The sequence below is a fragment of the Lacerta agilis genome, chromosome 9, assembly GCF_009819535.1.
Source record: "Lacerta agilis isolate rLacAgi1 chromosome 9, rLacAgi1.pri, whole genome shotgun sequence".
In the NCBI taxonomy this organism is placed as follows: domain Eukaryota; kingdom Metazoa; phylum Chordata; class Lepidosauria; order Squamata; family Lacertidae; genus Lacerta; species Lacerta agilis.
This window is the reverse complement of record NC_046320.1, coordinates 71,571,843-71,589,262: the sequence shown is the minus strand read 5'-3', so window position 1 is coordinate 71,589,262 and position 17,420 is coordinate 71,571,843. Positions and strand designations below refer to the sequence as shown.

General features: G+C 44.5%; 2 long non-coding RNA genes across 2 annotated transcripts; both read right to left on the bottom strand.

Annotated features, from left to right (window-relative positions):
* Nucleotides 1-1,812: 1,812 nt before the first annotated feature.
* LOC117053412 lies at nucleotides 1,813-7,183 on the bottom strand. The gene is made up of 3 exons (XR_004427388.1): nucleotides 7,099-7,183; nucleotides 6,933-6,996; nucleotides 1,813-2,001 (listed from the first exon to the last, which is right to left on the bottom strand). It is a non-coding gene; the product is annotated as an uncharacterized LOC117053412 (long non-coding RNA).
* A 3,391-nt stretch (nucleotides 7,184-10,574) lies between these two features.
* LOC117053290 lies at nucleotides 10,575-11,438 on the bottom strand. The gene is made up of 2 exons (XR_004427377.1): nucleotides 11,293-11,438; nucleotides 10,575-10,717 (listed from the first exon to the last, which is right to left on the bottom strand). It is a non-coding gene; the product is annotated as an uncharacterized LOC117053290 (long non-coding RNA).
* Between the last annotated feature and the right edge of the window lie 5,982 nt (nucleotides 11,439-17,420).

Below are 17,420 nucleotides of genomic sequence, written 5' to 3'. Positions count from 1 at the left end.
AATATGTCCTTCAGACACTTGGGGCATAAGTCAGTGAAGACTTTCTAGGTTAGGCTTCTTCCAGATGTTTTTGGCCTACAACTCCCATGATGCCTAGCTATCAGGACCAGTGGTCAGGGGTGGTGGGAATTGTAGTCTCAAAACACCAGAACCTTAAATTGAACCCACAAATGGATAAGTAACACATGAAGGGATTAGACTTTTAAAATGTGGCACACACAAACATCTGATTTCGCTCAGAAATCAATATGATTTCCCTGTCCTTTGACAACTTTCTTCTACTCATCTAGGGCTAGGGAGAAGGTCAGAGAGGGAGGATGGCTTCCTAGATGACTTGAAGACCTCTTTTGTTTGAATTTAGCTGTTCCGACCACTCAGTGAAGCAGACTGTGCACCCGTTTTTCTAAGAGGAAAGTGGAATGGAGTTGCAGTGTAGGACAGGTGGCTGCACAGGTTGCTTCATAATGTTGGCCTTTGAAGTCTCTGGAGCAGCTAAGCAGTTACTGAGGAGCAAGAGGAGCAAGGGTTGGACTAGATGGCCCTTGTGGTCTCTTCCAACTCTATGATTCTATGATTCTAAGAAACAGACATTCATTTGAATGGGTGAGATTTAGCCACATCCTTACCTTGCACACTGGAATCAATGGGAGGTAAAAGGGCTTAGCTGTGCTTGGATTAAGGAGACACTTTTGAAAGTGTTCTTCCTACTGATGTAAAGCCAAACAGGATAACATTAAAGGCCTACACAGCCTAAACTTACACAGACTAACCGCTCCAACTGCAGCAAAAAACAGGACCAGGCACATCATCACTGCGATAAATGTCCCAATGGAAGAGACAAAGAACTCTTCTATCTGATGCAAAACAGCAGCGAGTTTTCCTTGATGGAGAAAAAGAAAGAAAGAAAATCTGCTTTAAGTATCATGGACAACTTTTTTGCTTTTTCCTTTCAAGTGACAGTAATGGATCCAGAAGTACCCTCAAACTACATAGCTGCTCCTTCAGAGGGAGTCTGACCCCATCCAGAACAGGCCATATCCCACCCATCTTGTCTAGGGAACCACCCACTGACTGCACCTCAGTCTTGTCTGGATTAAACTTCCGTTTATTGGCTCTCATCCAGTCCATTACTGAGGCCAGGCATCTCTCTAGTATGTCAGCTGCCATTCCTGCAAGTGTAAAGGGGAGATAGAGCTGTGTGTCATCAGCATTTCTTACAACACACTCCAAAAGTCTGGGTGACCCTACTCCGCATGGGGGATAAAATCGAACTTTGAGGAACCCTGCGTTGAAGGCTCCATGGTGCTGAACAGAACTCCCCAAGCACAGTCATCCAAGCAGGACTTAGAACCACTGGCATAGCAGTGTCACCCAATCCCAGCTCAGTCAGTCCCTCCGGAAGAATACCATAGTTGATGGTAGTGATCAATGAGGATCAACTGGGCACACTTCTCCTGCGCCTCTCCCAGCAGAGCGAAGGCTGTCCTATTGCGAAATAGCTTTAATAAACTAGGCCCTTACAGGAAGCTTGCCTTGATATTCTCTTTGTTGCATGTTTATTTAAAGGTTTGTTGTTGCCTCACCTGGGCAAGGAGCAGTGGTCAATTCTTACCACATGGTGGATCAGGGGAGAACATAGCCTGAGGCTGGCATAGCACTAGTTTGTCGGCTAAATGAGCCTGTTGGAGTGATAGCGCACTGCTGGCTTTTCTCTAGCCCTCCCCACCACGACTGGTCACAGATGCCTCCTGTTGCTCTCCCAACTTTCCTTTCCAGTGTGTTCCTTGTCTAGGCTATGAACCAGTTCTATGTGTGCTGCATACATACCCTTTGTGGGAGGTGGTTTTCGTCTCCGTTTTAATATTGTCCTGGATGCCACATTAGATCTGGAAGAGACATTGGATCTAGAAGCCACATTGGATCTGGAAGAGACATTGGATCTAGAAGCCACATTGGATCTGGAAGCCGCATTGGATCTGGAAGCCACACTGGTTCTTGAAGCTGCATTGTGGTGTTGGGTCACATAGTATGTAATTTACTAGAACAACTTGCAACAATGGGACAAAAAAGCCATTGTGTGCTAGCAGCTAAATCCCAGTAGGGTAAATCTCTGAAAAACTTGTAGCTCAGGAGCAAAATCCTAGGGAGTGATGATCCTGTTGGAATTCAATTTTCTGCTCTACTCTGCCAGACAAATCTCATATCTTTTCTTTTCTTTTTATGGAGTAACAAGCTTGGTGGATCAGGGGAATGATGTGAACATAGTGTATCTTGATTTCAGTAAGGCTTTTGACAAAACAAAATTTAAAAAACCCCTGAAGAAGTGTGCATGCACACAAAAGCTAATACCAATAACAAACTTGGTCTCTAAGGTGCTACGGAAGGAATTTTTTAAAATTTTGTTTCAACTATGGCAGTCCAACATGGCTACCTACTTGTAACTACAGTAGAGCTTTTGACAAAGTTCCCTATGATACACTTGTGAGGAAACTGGTAAAGTGTGGGTTGAATGAGGTAACTGTTAGGTGGAATTGTAACTGGTCGACTGACTGAACCAAAATAGTGCTCACAAATGGTTCCTTGTCATCCTGGTGAAAAGTGACAAGGGGGTACCACAGGGTTCTGTCCTGGGCCCGTTGTTCTTCAACAACTTTATAAACAACTTGGATGAAGGAATTGAGGAGATGCTCATCAAATTGGCAGATGAAACCAAACTGGGAGGGGTAGCTAATGCCAAGGAAGACAGAATTGGGATTCAGAATGACCTTAGCAAATTGCAGTAATTTGAGGAAGCCTGACCTTGGAAGTCCTCACTGACTTGGGCCCCAAGGATCTGAGGGACACATTGTCTTGTACAACCTGCTCACGTCCCTAGATCTTGGAGGTAGGAGTGGATTGTCTCATTGTCCCACTGTCAGTGGCAATCCATTTAGGTGCCATGACAGAAAAGAGCCTTTTGTGTGGTAGCACCCTGATTGTGAAATGTCCTACCTCTGGAAGTATATAATGCATCCACACTTGCCATTTGGGCACCTGTTTAATATCTGTTTGTTTTCCAGATACACTGGTGGGAATATTAGGCATTTTCTGGGTATTGGTGGGGAATATTAGGTTTTATGTTGGAAAATCTTTGGCTTTTTTCCAGTGGGGATATTGAGGGCATGTGGTGGGCTGGGCTGGGCTGAAGGGGACAGGAGAGCAGGCTTCCTTGTCCATACAGAAGTCCATTGCACCCGTGACACTGCAGCATTGTATACAGCCCTAACTCTGTGCTTTTACTTTATCTAATTTAATGTTGTAACCTGTCCTGAGAAATCTCTGTGATGTGTGGGGTAAGAAGGACCAGAAATTAAAATTCAATAAATTCATGCAACTTGGGTACCCTAAAACCACTTTATTTCACAGATCACCCACTGAGGTCATTCTCCAGATCCTCCCACCATCAGAGGTGGGGTTGATGGTGAGAACCAGGGAGGGCCCTTTTGGTTTTCAACTCTCTGCTCTGAAGCTCTCTCACTAGTTTTGGTTATTATTTTCTGGCAGATAAAGACTGTTTTCAGCTCAAACTCAGTGCAAGTTTTAATGTCAGGTTCAAAAGTGATGCATTTAAGCTAGGAGTAACTCTGTCTGAGTTACTAGTTTTAGCTTTCAATTCAGTTTAAAACAACCTCAAGTCAAACTAGTTCAGGAAAGGATTTATCCCTCCAGTTCTAAAGTACTATCTCACCATATTTACAGCAATAAATGAGACCTGCCAGTGGCTGGGGCAATCAAGTCAGATGGTTGGGGCACAAATAAATCGTTCCCCCCCTCCTCCTGGGGTATACTTGTGTTTCCCATATTTATGAAAGGTAACAAGGCTTACCCAACCATCTATAGACCAATTTCCCTATTGTTAGCAGCAAGCAAATTGTATGCACAAAACCCGTTGTCAAGGAAGCAAATATATTGGCCCCAGAGGCATAGGAAGGTCAGGTGGTACCCGGTGCAGAAAATTTCTTGACATCACCCCCCAATGATTTCCCCCCCCCTGCAAAAATGGTTTTACGTTATTTCATATTTTCTTACAAAGTAATAATAACAAGTAATAATAACAACAACAACAACAACTTTTATTTATATCCCGCCCTCCCTGGCCGAAGTCGGGCTCAGGGTGGCTAACATCAGATACATAACATTGTTATAAAATCAAACAATAATTAAATTACCTCCTAAGAACATCTCAGAATCAAATTAAAGTCTAATTTGATGGCTTTCCACAGGGTTAGGGTTGGGAACAGTAAGTGCTCCACTGAACTGAAATTTCAGCCTTCAAAACATAGGAAAACAGCCAACTGAACAGCTATTTTGGTAGAGGAGGGTCAAGATATTAACCAATATGCATGAAATTTCATATATAGCTATATAATCCCTTGTATAGTGAGATAAAACCTTTGGAGCAGGCATTTTTTAAAGAAGTTTTTTTATGAACCGCCCTAGTAGGGCAGTAATTGTTCTTTGATAATTTATCACCCCCTACACCCCCCTTGCTATGCCCCTGATTGGCCCTGAAGTAGAGTTTCAAGAAGGAAATTAATCAGTTGATAATTGTTTTGTAATTACTCAATTGATTCCCAAGTATGTGTGTGTGTGTGTGTGTGTGTGTGTGTGTGTGTGTTGTCCAGTAGCACCTTAGAGACCAACTAAGTTTGTGGTATGGGTATAAGCTTTCGTGTGCATGCACACTTCTTCAGATACACACACACAAAGCTATACACAGAAGAAACTTAGCTGGTCTCTAAGGTGCTACTGGACATATATATTTCAACTGCATCACATCAACACAGCTACCTTACCTGAATCTAGATTCCTTAGAACAGTGTTTTTCAACCTTTTTTGGGCAAAGGCACACTTGTTTCATGAAAAAAATCACGAGGCACACCACCATTAGAAAATGTTAAAAAAATTAACTCTGTGCCTATATTGACTATATATAAAGTAATTCTCTTAAATTAAGATAAATTCAACCGTGTAAATAAGTTTTTACTGATGTAATAATGGAAAGCTGAATGGTTTAGTAAGTTTATATAAAATATGCAGGGATTTATGTTGTGCAAAATGAACCACAGAAAGAGAGGAACTGAAGTCACTGACATTTTAAGGTGAATATTCTAAAATGTAAAACAGAAATTTAATTTTAAAAAATTCATTCTTGCATCGTGATCACAACTTGCGTCGCACTTCTCCGTGCTTCGGGTTGCAATACCGCAGCAGGTTAACTCAACCAGAGGCTGACTTCTAAGTATGCCATGCTTGGGAGCGCACTGTTAAAGCGAGAGCTTTGGGCATTTCCCTCCTGGGTAGGCAAGACAGAAGCCGTTCCAACTCCAACTAAACCGTTCCAGCTCCCAACTAAATCACTGCATCTCCGAGCAGGCAGAGGGCAACAGCACAGCAGAAGCCATCCGATTTCGCGGGCTCACACCTTCCACCTCTTACAGCAGGCAGAAATCCAACAGGTGCATGCCATCCCTTCTCCCGCTGTGCTGGCAGAGGGGGAAGCTGTCCCGGCTGAATCTCTGCCCGTCCCAAGGAAATCGGCATATACAAACAGACAGACAAACAAACAAACAAAGGGACAAGGAGCAACCAGGTCGTGTCCGGCGGCTCTCCAAGGAGTTCGGATCCTTGGAGTGGCCACCCTCCCGCTAGAAGCAGGGCTTGGAGGAGGCCGGAGAGCCCGCGGCCCCCTCTGGGGAAGGCGGGCCTGCAACCCCTCGCAGGCGGGGCTGGGCAGGAGGCGGTGGCAAACGCCGCCAAAGGACCACGATGCGCCCTCGGCACCTTCTTCATCCCCTCGGCTGGCGGCGGGGACGGCGGCCCGCGATGGAGCCCCGGAGCCGGGCTTGTTGTGTCGGCTGAGAGGCCGGCTTGCGCGAGGTGCGCCCTGGCCGTGCCACGGCTTCTCCTACCCAGGGGTGCCGGGGCTGAAGCGACGTCTGCTGGCGGTCGGGCTGTCCTGCTGCACCGTGCTGGCCTTCTACGCTGCCAGCAGCCTACAGGAGCTGCCGCCCGCGTGGGGCCGCGGCAACGATGAGGGTGACGAGCCGGTGACCGTCCTCATGCAGTGGGAGCCCTTTGGGCGTAGCCGGCCTTTGGGCGGCTGCAAGCGCCGCTTCGGCATCCGCGCCTGCAACCTTTTCAATTTTCCGCATGGCACACCAGGCAACATCTCGCGGCACACTAGTGTGCTGCGGAACAGTGGTTGAAAAACACTGCCTTAGAATGTCAAAGTAAAGAAATGCTTGTTGTAGTCTTTTTTTGATCTGGTTAGTAGGGTGTTTTTGTGGGATGAATTGTCTCAAGCAAGTTTTGATGGTAGATTATGGTTTCAAACCCAAACCTCAATAAAGATATGAGGTAGCATATTCTGGAGAATAATTAAGTAATGTTCCAACCTCTAGGGCAGTTACATTATCAAATTTTAGCAGAATTAGAGAAGGAAGGCAATTGAAAACTAAATTTGTGGAAAGATGGAGTTTATTCATCATGCAGTGGATTAAACTACTGTATATTTTGAACAGTGGTTTGTCTGCCCATCCATCTGCTCTCTTTCTGTTTGGATGCCTCTTGATACACCATCACCAAACTTGGCATGAGAGTTCTTGAGGTGGGGGCAGATTTTGTTGACTTTTGGATGCCAAGCACCATTTTGAATCAACATGGGAAACTGAAATGTGACCTTGGCATGAGTGAGCCTGTTTACACACACACACACACAAACAAACACGTTTTGCCATTTCTTGAAATATTGTTGCCAAACTTGGTACATATATTCCCAGGGAGGGGGAGGCGGTCCCCATCACCATTTAGATACCAGGTTCCATTTTTGTGTCACTTGAGATATCACCCCCAAATTCTGCAGAAAGGAACGCTCAGTAGAAACAACTTACGTTCTGTGAATGTCAGGCCTCCCGCCATTTTAACTGCTCATTTGGATTGGTGCCTTATGTCATCCTGTGTTCAGAACCATATAAAGGAGCAGACAGTTAGCACAACTTCTATGAAAGAATTTAGTGGTCAAAAACCAAATCCGAGTAGCAGTCTGCAGAAGCTCACCTCTTTTTGTCGACAGGACCTTATACTTAGCTGCCATCTTATCTCCTCATTTTGAGTGGTGTCTCATCCTGGAGTTCTTCTGGAGTGACCATTTAATGGCGCAGGCTGTTAAAATAATATCTTGAGACAAACCTACCATTTACAGAGCAGTCATATCAAGCTCTTCATTATACAAGGGAGTAGACATGAGAAGCTCTCTGGCATCCTGTCCTCACTTCATTTATAGACATGGAATCTCCTGTTCCCAGGAAATACGGTGGGAGAGAAGCAGACTGCTTTTCTCCCACTGTAAGAGGGCAGCTGGGGCCTTCTGAATTCTAGCTTAGTGACATACTTCATGCAAAAGGCCCCAGTTCAATCCACAGCATTTCCCATCAGAAGGATCTCCAGTGGGAAGCCTTAGAGAGACCTCTCTTTTCCAGAGATCCTAGACAGCTGTTGCCAGTTGGGCTAAACGGCGCATGGGGCAAGACAATCAATGGCCTTAGAAAAAGGCAGCTGACTACAAACGACTTATCCCCTTTCCCTCTTTTGGATACCATGGTGCCTTACTGAGTCCTTGATCTTCTCTCTGCCTCAGCTTCTTCCTGCAGATGTTCCTTCCTTCAACGGCTCCAACCACCTTCCGCTTTGATGCAGAACATTCCAGAGTTCCCATTCAGCTTCTGCTGCTCCCTGATTGGGACTGGCGGGCAGCCAATCAGCATTCCACATATAGCAGAAGTCCAGGAAAATATCTAGTTTACTTATTGCTTACTCCACTTCCATGGTACTCTCATGCGCAAAAGTGACATTCAAGAGTATCTTTAGAACGTTGCAAAGGACAAGCACGTTCTGTTCCCTTTAACCCCAGGGCTTCATGACTCCTGGGGAACTTCTTCAATTAAGTGGATGAGCTCCCCCACTCCTCAAACTGTTGGATTTTTCTTCTTCTGAGACTAAATTTGGAACATGGACTGTTATCTCACAGTTTCCTGCTTAACCCTAGGCATTAAATATTTATTCAGGTCCAGCAGAGTTCCACCCACTATGTCAGCTACAGGCAAGCAATTGAAATTTAAAAGCATAATTTAATTTTGAATGCTTTTTAGCCTTCTATTTGGAAAAGTGAGGTACAAAATATAATGGATCCAAAAGACAAAAGTTATATGATATTATTTGCATAGCACATTCTGCTAGCAACAAGTCATCTTCCGCCCACTGGGCATGTGGTCTTTTTGTACCCAGGGTAGAGGAGTGACCTCCCCCCCCCCAGCCACAAGTTAAGCGTCTTTCATTTTGATTTAGTTTTTGTAAGAGTGTGAGGTTAACATTTAATCTTGAACTGGGGTTGGTCTTTATCCTATTGATACCTGGATTTTATGTCAGCAGCTGGAGATCCCATTCATTGTGGTATGCTGTGGATGCATTGTGGATGCTTCCTTCACCACATCTCTATGCCATCCACCGCTTTCCCTAACTAGCATATGTGTTACATCTTGTGCTTCAGACCTACGCTATACATTCCCAGTTTTAAAATTCTTAACTACAGTGGTACCTCGGTTCTCGAAAGTAATCCATTCCTGAAGACCATTTGAGTTCCAAAGCATTGGAAAACTTTGGTGCAAAGGGCTGTGTGTAAATTCAACTGAGAACATGTGTTGGGGCACTTCCTTCAGGAACGATGGGCGGGTGAGTTGTTGGAGACCACTGCTTGAAGTCACTTGAGGGACCTTCCAGTGGTGGCACCAACCTGGCACACTCCTGTCTTGACTAACCTTCCCTGGAGAGAGGCAAGTGTAGTTATGGCTCTGTGAAAGATCTAGCGGTTCATCCAACTAGTGGCAGCTATTGTGGCAACTTTACGATGGCAACTTCCTTCCAAAAAGTCTGTGGTTTTGGACAACACAATCTGAAGTGATGGTTGGTCTCCACCAAACCAGCAACCCTATCCACATTCTGTTCCCCAGGAAAAGATCATGGCAGGTCATGAGAGGCTTGGCTGGATAAGGGCTGTGGCACAAGATAGGGACAAATGTAAGGTTCTGCACTTATGCAGGAAGAACCAGCTACATAAATATAAGATGGGGGACATCTGGCTAACTAGTGGTATATGTGAAAAGGGGGTTTGGTGGATCACAAGCTGAACATGTGTCAACAGGGTGATCCAGCAGCAAAAAAAAAAAAAAAAAGTGAATGGTATTTTAGGCTGCATCAACAGAAGTATAGTATCCAGATCAAGGGAAGTTATAGTCCCGCTCTGTTCTGCCTTGGTCAGATTCCACCTGGAGGACTGTGCCAATTTAAGATAGATATTGACAAGCTGGAAGGTGTGCAGAGGAGAGTGACCAAGATGACCAAGGGTCTGGAAACCAAGCTTTATGAGGAGTGGTTGAAGGAGCTGGGTATGTTTAGCCTGGAAAAGATGAGAATGAGAGCAGATATGATAGCCATCTTCAAATATCTCAAGGTGGAGCAAGCTTGTTTTCTCCTGCTCTGGCGGGTAGGACTCAAACCAATGACTTCAAGTTACAGGAAAGGAGATTCTAACTAATCATAAGGAAGAACTTTCTGGCAGTAAGAGCTGTTCAACAGTGGAACCGTCTCCCTTGGGAGGTAGTGGACAGTCTGTTTTTGATGCTTTAGTTGAGATTCTTGCATAGCAGGGGATTGGACTAGTTGACCCTTGGGGTACCTTTGAACCCTACAATCCTGTGATTCCATGATTCCATGAAACTCTGGTGACTACAGTGTTTGGCTTTCCTAGCAAGGCCAACCAAATATCATAAACTCCTAAACAGACATAATAATGAACACTACATAATAGATAAACCCCCCCAAAAAAACACAACAAGAGAGAAGGAAAAAGTATGGCATTCAAGAGAGTTACCATAATTTTAGGAAAGGGCTGGTTTGGAATAAGGAAGGAAGGAACACAGAAAGATAAAACATATGAACCTCAGAAAGCAAAAAACACAGCCAATGGTCTACTCCAGGAACTCTGACAGAAGGCAGCTGTTGGTTGAGAAATCACCAAGGCTGCTACACTTTACCCATTTCCCTGGGAATTAGCGCCACTGAACAGAACTGACTATCCCAGCCAACCCACTTCACCACAGATTTGAAGATGATCTGAATATCTTCAGAGCAGAGATCCTTGACTTGAAGTGGTGCCTTGTGCAAGGAGAAGACAAAGCAACGATTATACTAAATTAATTTATTGGAAATACAGAAGCTGGTTTTGACAGAACTCTCCCACACTTCATTTTCTTGGAGGTTCAAATCTTTGAGGTCGCAAATTAAGGTCTCTTTTTCCAGTCTTGAGGAAACAGGACTGCTAAGGTGCTTTCAGTTGTTGATGGCAGAGAGTTGAGCTCTTCCATGCCCCAGTTCCATTACCTGGATTGCTGATTTTTTAAAGGAGGGATTGATCCATTGCTTTTAGCATAGAGATCACAGAATCCAGTTTTATCAAGGGTTTAACGTATACCATCTTCTATCAGGCATCTTCTTACATATCCACCGTTTTTCTACATTACAGGGAATGTTTTCCCAACATTTAGTTGCTCTGGAACAATGTGATTTTAATATGACACAGGCTTCTTCCTTTATTTTGTCAGGCTGACCATGCATCCAATAACTGAAAGCAAAAGGCAGAAGTCAGAAATCCATCAACTGAAACTAATGAATTCACGCTGGATGTCTACTTTTTTTCTAGCATTAATGAGATATTCAGCTCAGTTCTGTCTCACTCTGGCTTTCTACCTCAGGATTGCCAGCTACTCTTATAGTGCATTGTTTTTATTTTTCAGATTTTGTCCAGCAGGAAAAAAAGTATTATGGAGGGTAGTTTCCCTCTCTATTGTTTCCTGCTGCAAGTTATTTCTCACACAAAATTGCATAAAACTGAGTGAATTGCTTGGAATACACAATGCTATGCTCAGGAAACTGCAGTCAAGTCCATCTGCTTATTTAAGAATTTTACAATCCTATATTTCAACCCCAACATTTTCAAAACAGCTTATTCATCCTGGCTCCATCTGAAAAAAGTGGTGGTTTTTTTTGTTGTTGAAAGAGTCAGATAAACTGAGGTCCACTGACTCTGAATACTGTATAGTGAACTTGCTTCTCCATCATACCTATTATTAATCTGTCACCCGTGAATTCCCAACGTTTCTACAATACAAAATGTAAAGCAATTTTGTTCACGCTTACGTTTTTACTACATTTGGGCCATGATGCCATTTCCAATTTCCATTCTCATGACGGAGTCCAATCCAGGAATCTTCATGTGCAAATTCTGTTTCTTTTTCTAGAAACTCCTGCAGAAAGCACAACCAGAGTCTTTCCTAGAAATGAGGAACCAGAACCCCCTTTCAAATAATTTCCACACAATGTATCTTCTCTGGAAGACAAGAGGCTCCTCCAGGTGTTCAACAGGAGTGAAATGTGAATTGACAGCAGGAAGTTGCACCACAGAGATGGGCTCTGCCTCCTACACCTTGCAACTAAATCAAGGATTGGCAAACCCTAACCCAAGGGCAAAAGTCAGTCTGACATGGGTTTCAATTTAGGAACCGTTGCTTCACAGCCCAGAAGGACAGCCCCTGAGTTCTAGAATACTAAAGCTCAGTTTAAAAGCCCCACACAACTTGCTAAAAACATGGCAACAGTAAAAACTCAGCTAGAGGAGGAACAGAAGGAAAATCAGTCAGCCTAGAATCTGAATTACCTCCCCTGCTAGAAAAAAAGCAAAACAAGCCTCCAGTACTCTCCCTTCACTAGATTACAATTCATTCTGAAAAATAAGTCATGTCAGACCAATCTGATCTCATTTTTTGACAGAATTACAAGCCTGGTAGATGAAGGGAACGCTGTGGATATAGCCTATCTTGATTTCAGCAAGGCCTTTGACAAGGTGCCCCATGACATTCTTGTAAAGAAGCTGGTAAAATGCGGGCTAGACAATGCTACCTTTCAGTGGATTTGTAACTGGCCGACTGACCGAACCAAAAGGGTACTCATCAATGGCTCCTCTTCATCCTGGAGAGAAGTGACTAGTGGGGTGCCACAGAGTTCTTTCTGTCTTGGGCCCAGTCTTATTCAACATCTTTATCAATGACTTGGATGATGGGCTTGAGGGTATCCTGATCAAGTTTGCAGATGACACCAAATTGGGAGGGGTGGCTAATACCCCAGAGAACAGGATCACACTTCAAAATGAACTTAACAGATTAGAGAACTGGGCCAAAGCAAACAAGATGAATTTTAACAAGGAGAAATGTAAAGTACTACACTTGGGCAAAAAAAAGAAGAAGAAGAAAGAAAGGCACAAATACAGGATGGGTGACACCTGGCTTGAGAGCAGTACATGTGAAAAGGATCTAGGAGTCTTGGTAGACCATCAACTTGACATGAGTCAACAGTGTGATGCAGCAGCTAAAAAAGCCAATGCAATTCTGGGCTGCATCAATAGCAGTATAGCATCTAGATCAGTGTTTTTCAACCTTTTTTGGGCAAAGGCACACTTGTTTCATGAAAAAAATCACGAGGCACACCACCATTAGAAAATGTTAAAAAAATTAACTCTGTGCCTATATTGACTATATATAAAGTAATTCTCTTAAATTAAGATAAATTCAACCGTGTAAATAAGTTTTTACTGATGTAATAATGGAAAGCTGAATGGTTTAGTAAGTTTATATAAAATATGCAGGGATTTATGTTGTGCAAAATGAACCACAGAAAGAGAGGAACTGAAGTCACTGACATTTTAAGGTGAATATTCTAAAATGTAAAACAGAAATTTAATTTTAAAAAATTCATTCTTGCATCGTGATCACAACTTGCGTCGCACTTCTCCGTGCTTCGGGTTGCAATACCGCAGCAGGTTAACTCAACCAGAGGCTGACTTCTAAGTATGCCATGCTTGGGAGCGCACTGTTAAAGCGAGAGCTTTGGGCATTTCCCTCCTGGGTAGGCAAGACAGAAGCCGTTCCAAATCCAACTAAACCGTTCCAGCTCCCAACTAAATCACTGCATCTCCGAGCAGGCAGAGGGCAACAGCACAGCAGAAGCCATCCGATTTCGCGGGCTCACACCTTCCACCTCTTACAGCAGGCAGAAATCCAACAGGTGCATGCCATCCCTTCTCCCGCTGTGCTGGCAGAGGGGGAAGCTGTCCCGGCTGAATCTCTGCCCGTCCCAAGGAAATCTGCATATACAAACAGACAGACAAACAAACAAACAAACAAACAAAGGGACAAGGAGCAACCAGGTCGAGTTCGGATCCTTGGAGTGGCCACCCTCCCGCTAGAAGCAGGGCTTGGAGGAGGCCGGAGAGCCCGCGGCCCCCTCTGGGGAAGGCGGGCCTGCAACCCCTCGCAGGCGGGGCTGGGCAGGAGGTGGTGGCAAACACCGCCAAAGGACCACGATGCGCCCTCGGCACCTTCTTCATCCCCTCGGCCGGCGGCGGGGACGGCGGCCCGCGATGGAGCCCCGGAGCCGGGCTTGTTGTGTCGGCTGAGAGGCCGGCTTGCGCGAGGTGCGCCCTGGCCGTGCCACGGCTTCTCCTACCCAGGGGTGCCGGGGCTGAAGCGCCGTCTGCTGGCGGTCGGGCTGTCCTGCTGCACCGTGCTGGCCTTCTACGCTGCCAGCAGCCTACAGGAGCTGCCGCCCGCGTGGGGCCGCGGCAACGATGAGGGCGACGAGCCGGTGACCGTCCTCATGCAGTGGGAGCCCTTTGGGCGTAGCCGGCCTTTGGGCGGCTGCGAGCACCGCTTCGGCATCCGCGCCTGCAACCTTTTCAATTTTCCCCACGGCACACCAGGCAACATCTCGCGGCACACTAGTGTGCCGCGGAACAGTGGTTGAAAAACACTGATCTAGATCAAGGGAAGTAATAGTACCACTGTATTCCGCTCTGGCCAGACCTCACCTGGAATACTGTGTTAAGTTCTGGGCACCACAGTTCAAGAAGGATACTGACAAGCTGGAACGTGTCCAGAGGAGGGCAACCACAATGGTCAAAGGCCTGGAAACGATGCCTTATGTGGAACGGCTTAGGGAGCTGGGTATGTTTAGCCTGGAGAAGAGAAGGTTGAGGGGTGATGTGATAGCCATGTTCAAATATATAAAAGGATGTCATATATAGGAGGGAGAAAGGTTGTTTTCTGCTGCTCCAGAGAAGTGGACACGGAGCAATGGATTCAAACTACAAGAAAGAAGATTCCACCTAAACATTAGGAAGAACTTCCTGACAGTGAGAGCTGTTTGGCAATGTAATTTGCTGCCAAGGAGTGTGGTGGAGTCTCCTTCTTTGGAGGTCTTTAAGCGGAGGCTTGACAGCCGCCTGTCAGGAATGCTTTGATGGTGTTTCCTGCTTGGCAGGGGGTTGGACTGGATGGCTCTTGTGGTCTCTTCCAACTCTATGATTCTATGATTCATTCAAGAGTGCCCCATGACATCTTTCTGCTCATGGAGAAAGAGGGGGAAGTAAGATGTTCATGCACTAGTATGTGGAGGCTGCCAGAGAATTTTTATAGGCATCCAAAGAGCCAGTGTAGTGTATTGGTTAAGAGCGGTAGTCTCGTAATCTGGGGAACCGGGTTCGTGTCTCCGCTCCTCAACATGCAGCTGCTGGGTGACCTTGGGCTAGTCACACTTCTTTGAAGTCTCTCAGCCCCACTCACCTCACAGAGTGTTTGTTGTGGGGGAGGAAGGGAAAGGAGAATGTGAGCCGCTTTGAGACTCCTTCGGGTAGTGAAAAGCGGGATATCAAATCCAAACTCTTCTTCTTCTTCTTCTTCTTCTTCTTCTTCTTCTTCTTCTTCTTCTTCTTCTTCTTCTTAAAATCAATTAATTGCAAGAGTGTGTCAGGAATGTGCCCCCAACCCCAGAGCACAGCAGAAGAGTCAGCCTCATAAATTGAGCTTAGTGAGCAAAGGGCTGACTCTGCAGATGGGAGCTGTCTGTCTGGCTCCCCTCCATTCCTGGGAAGAATCAGTTAGCTCCCAATGAGAGGAAGAGTAGGAAGTTGGCCAAAGTGTTGCCATGCAACCACCAGATAAGCCAGTGTTGGATGCTGAGTCTTCTGGGGAAGAGCCAGCCCTGCAGTCCTCAAACGAGGAGACTGGAGAAGATCAGAGAGCAACGGAAGGGAAGGAGATGAAAGGCGGGATTTTGGCGTTCTTCCTGTTGGGCAAGGGACAATGAGTCAGACTGAGCAACTAAGGTTAATGAGAGCAGGCAGAACACCATGCTCTGGATGTGTGTGTGTGTTTGGTATATAAACTTTTATAAAAGCGACGGAGAGTCATTGTTGCTTATCAGGCTGCTCGCCTGCTAGAGATCATTATAGCAAGTTTCCCCGGTGTTGTACTCACCTCCTCACCAGCATTTTCAACAAATGTCAGCCAGGACTTTTCCTCCTCACAAAACTGTTTTGCACCGAACCACGACTTTTTCCGATCTTCAAATAAATAGAGAAGCCCAGCATGTGGCATCCACTTTAGACGAAATTTTCTAATAAGGTCCTCTTTCAACCCAGCAAGGAATTCACAGGGAAAAGAGAGGGGGCAGAATTTGAGAGATGCCAAGTTGAAGGTGTTGCGTATTTAGCAGATTAATTGCGCTGCAGAAAGCATGCTGGGGAAACCACACATTCAGGAAACAATGAGGAAACACAAACATATATTTTTGCTTGGCTTTAATTACAATAACTCCTTTTACATTAAATCTGTAAGTATGACCCACCCATTCACCAGGGTACTGAGAGAGGCACATTGCTGACATAGCTTAATCAACACAACTTAATAGCACCTGCTATACTGCTTCAACAGGTTTTCCACACCTATCAGCTAATCACCCACTCCTATCACCCTTCTGAGTAATACCCCTCCCCACTCTCTCACTATATATAAGGGTCTGGTGACTTCTGTTTCAGTGTATCTGAAGAAGTGTGCATGCACACGAAAGCTCATACCAAGAACAAACTCAGTTGGTCTCTAAGGTGCTACTGGAAGGATTTTTTTTTTTTTTTTGCTTCAGAGTTGTAAAACTAGGTCATGACATTTACTCTGGCCTACATATCTTGTGAAACATGAACCTTAATATTTAAATAAACCATTGAACATTTCCCCTGCGGTTCATTATTGTGGAACAAAAATGTAAAGAATATTTTGTACATGTCTTTCATGTGTAACCTTCGGAAGTGCTTTAGTAAAAATGTCCGCAATTTGATTGTCCCCTGGAACATATTGAAATACAATTATTTTGTCAGCAATCAGTTTCTTTACAAACTGTAAACGTAATCTTAAGATTCTAGTGCGCTGCGTATTGGTCTCTGAACACAGGATAGTGAGTACGCTCTGGGAATCAAGGTAAACTTCTACTGGTAGTGTTACTTGCATCTGAGGATCTGCAAGTACTTGTAGATCCCATTCTATATCACAAATGGCCTGAATGCATGCGCATAATTCACTCTCCGTTGTGGAGAGACAAATAATGGTTTGTTTCTGGGACTCCCATTCAAATGGACACCCGTTATAACAGAACACCATACCAGACACACCCCTGTAATTATTTTGTTCCACTTTGCATCGCAGAAAATTTCAAAACCTTTGTCAATACTTGACGTAAACAGCAACCTATAATGTTTGGTATGTTCAAGGTACATTACAACCCTCTTAAGAGCAGAGAAACATTGTGTAGTGGGCTTTTCCACAAATGTTGCTAGAAAGTGAAAAGCATAAGTTATATCTGGTCTCGAGATTCTTTGAATGAAATTTAGCTTGCCTATAGCAGAAGGATACAAAGCCTTGTCAAGAAATGGCTTATCTTCACCTGTAAATGTGAAACAGCACACCATAAGTGCTTCATTCCTATTTGCATTTTCTAAACATAACATTTTGAGAAGATCATCAATTTTTACAGTTTGATGAAACAGAAAAGATCCATTTTTGCCTTCCTCAATTTGCATGGATAAGTAATTTTAGCTATGCCTAATTCCACATCAAATTTCTTCTGCAACTGTGATACTACCTGTTCATATTCCTGTTTAGTCTTTGTAGAAATTAACATGCATAGCTGTCAACTTTTCCCTTTTCTTGCGAGGAATCCTATTCGGAATAAGGGAATTTCCATTTAAAAAGGGAAAAGTTGACAGCTGTGTTAACACGTCATCTACATACACACACATTTTTGTTACAGAGTTTGCCCTTTCCTTAATAAACACACAGTTGTCTGCCTTTCCTTGCGAAAAACCAATAACCAGCAATTCTTTCGCTAAAGTTTGGTGTCAGTTTCTTCCACTGTGGTGCAGACCATAAAGGGATTTATTTAAT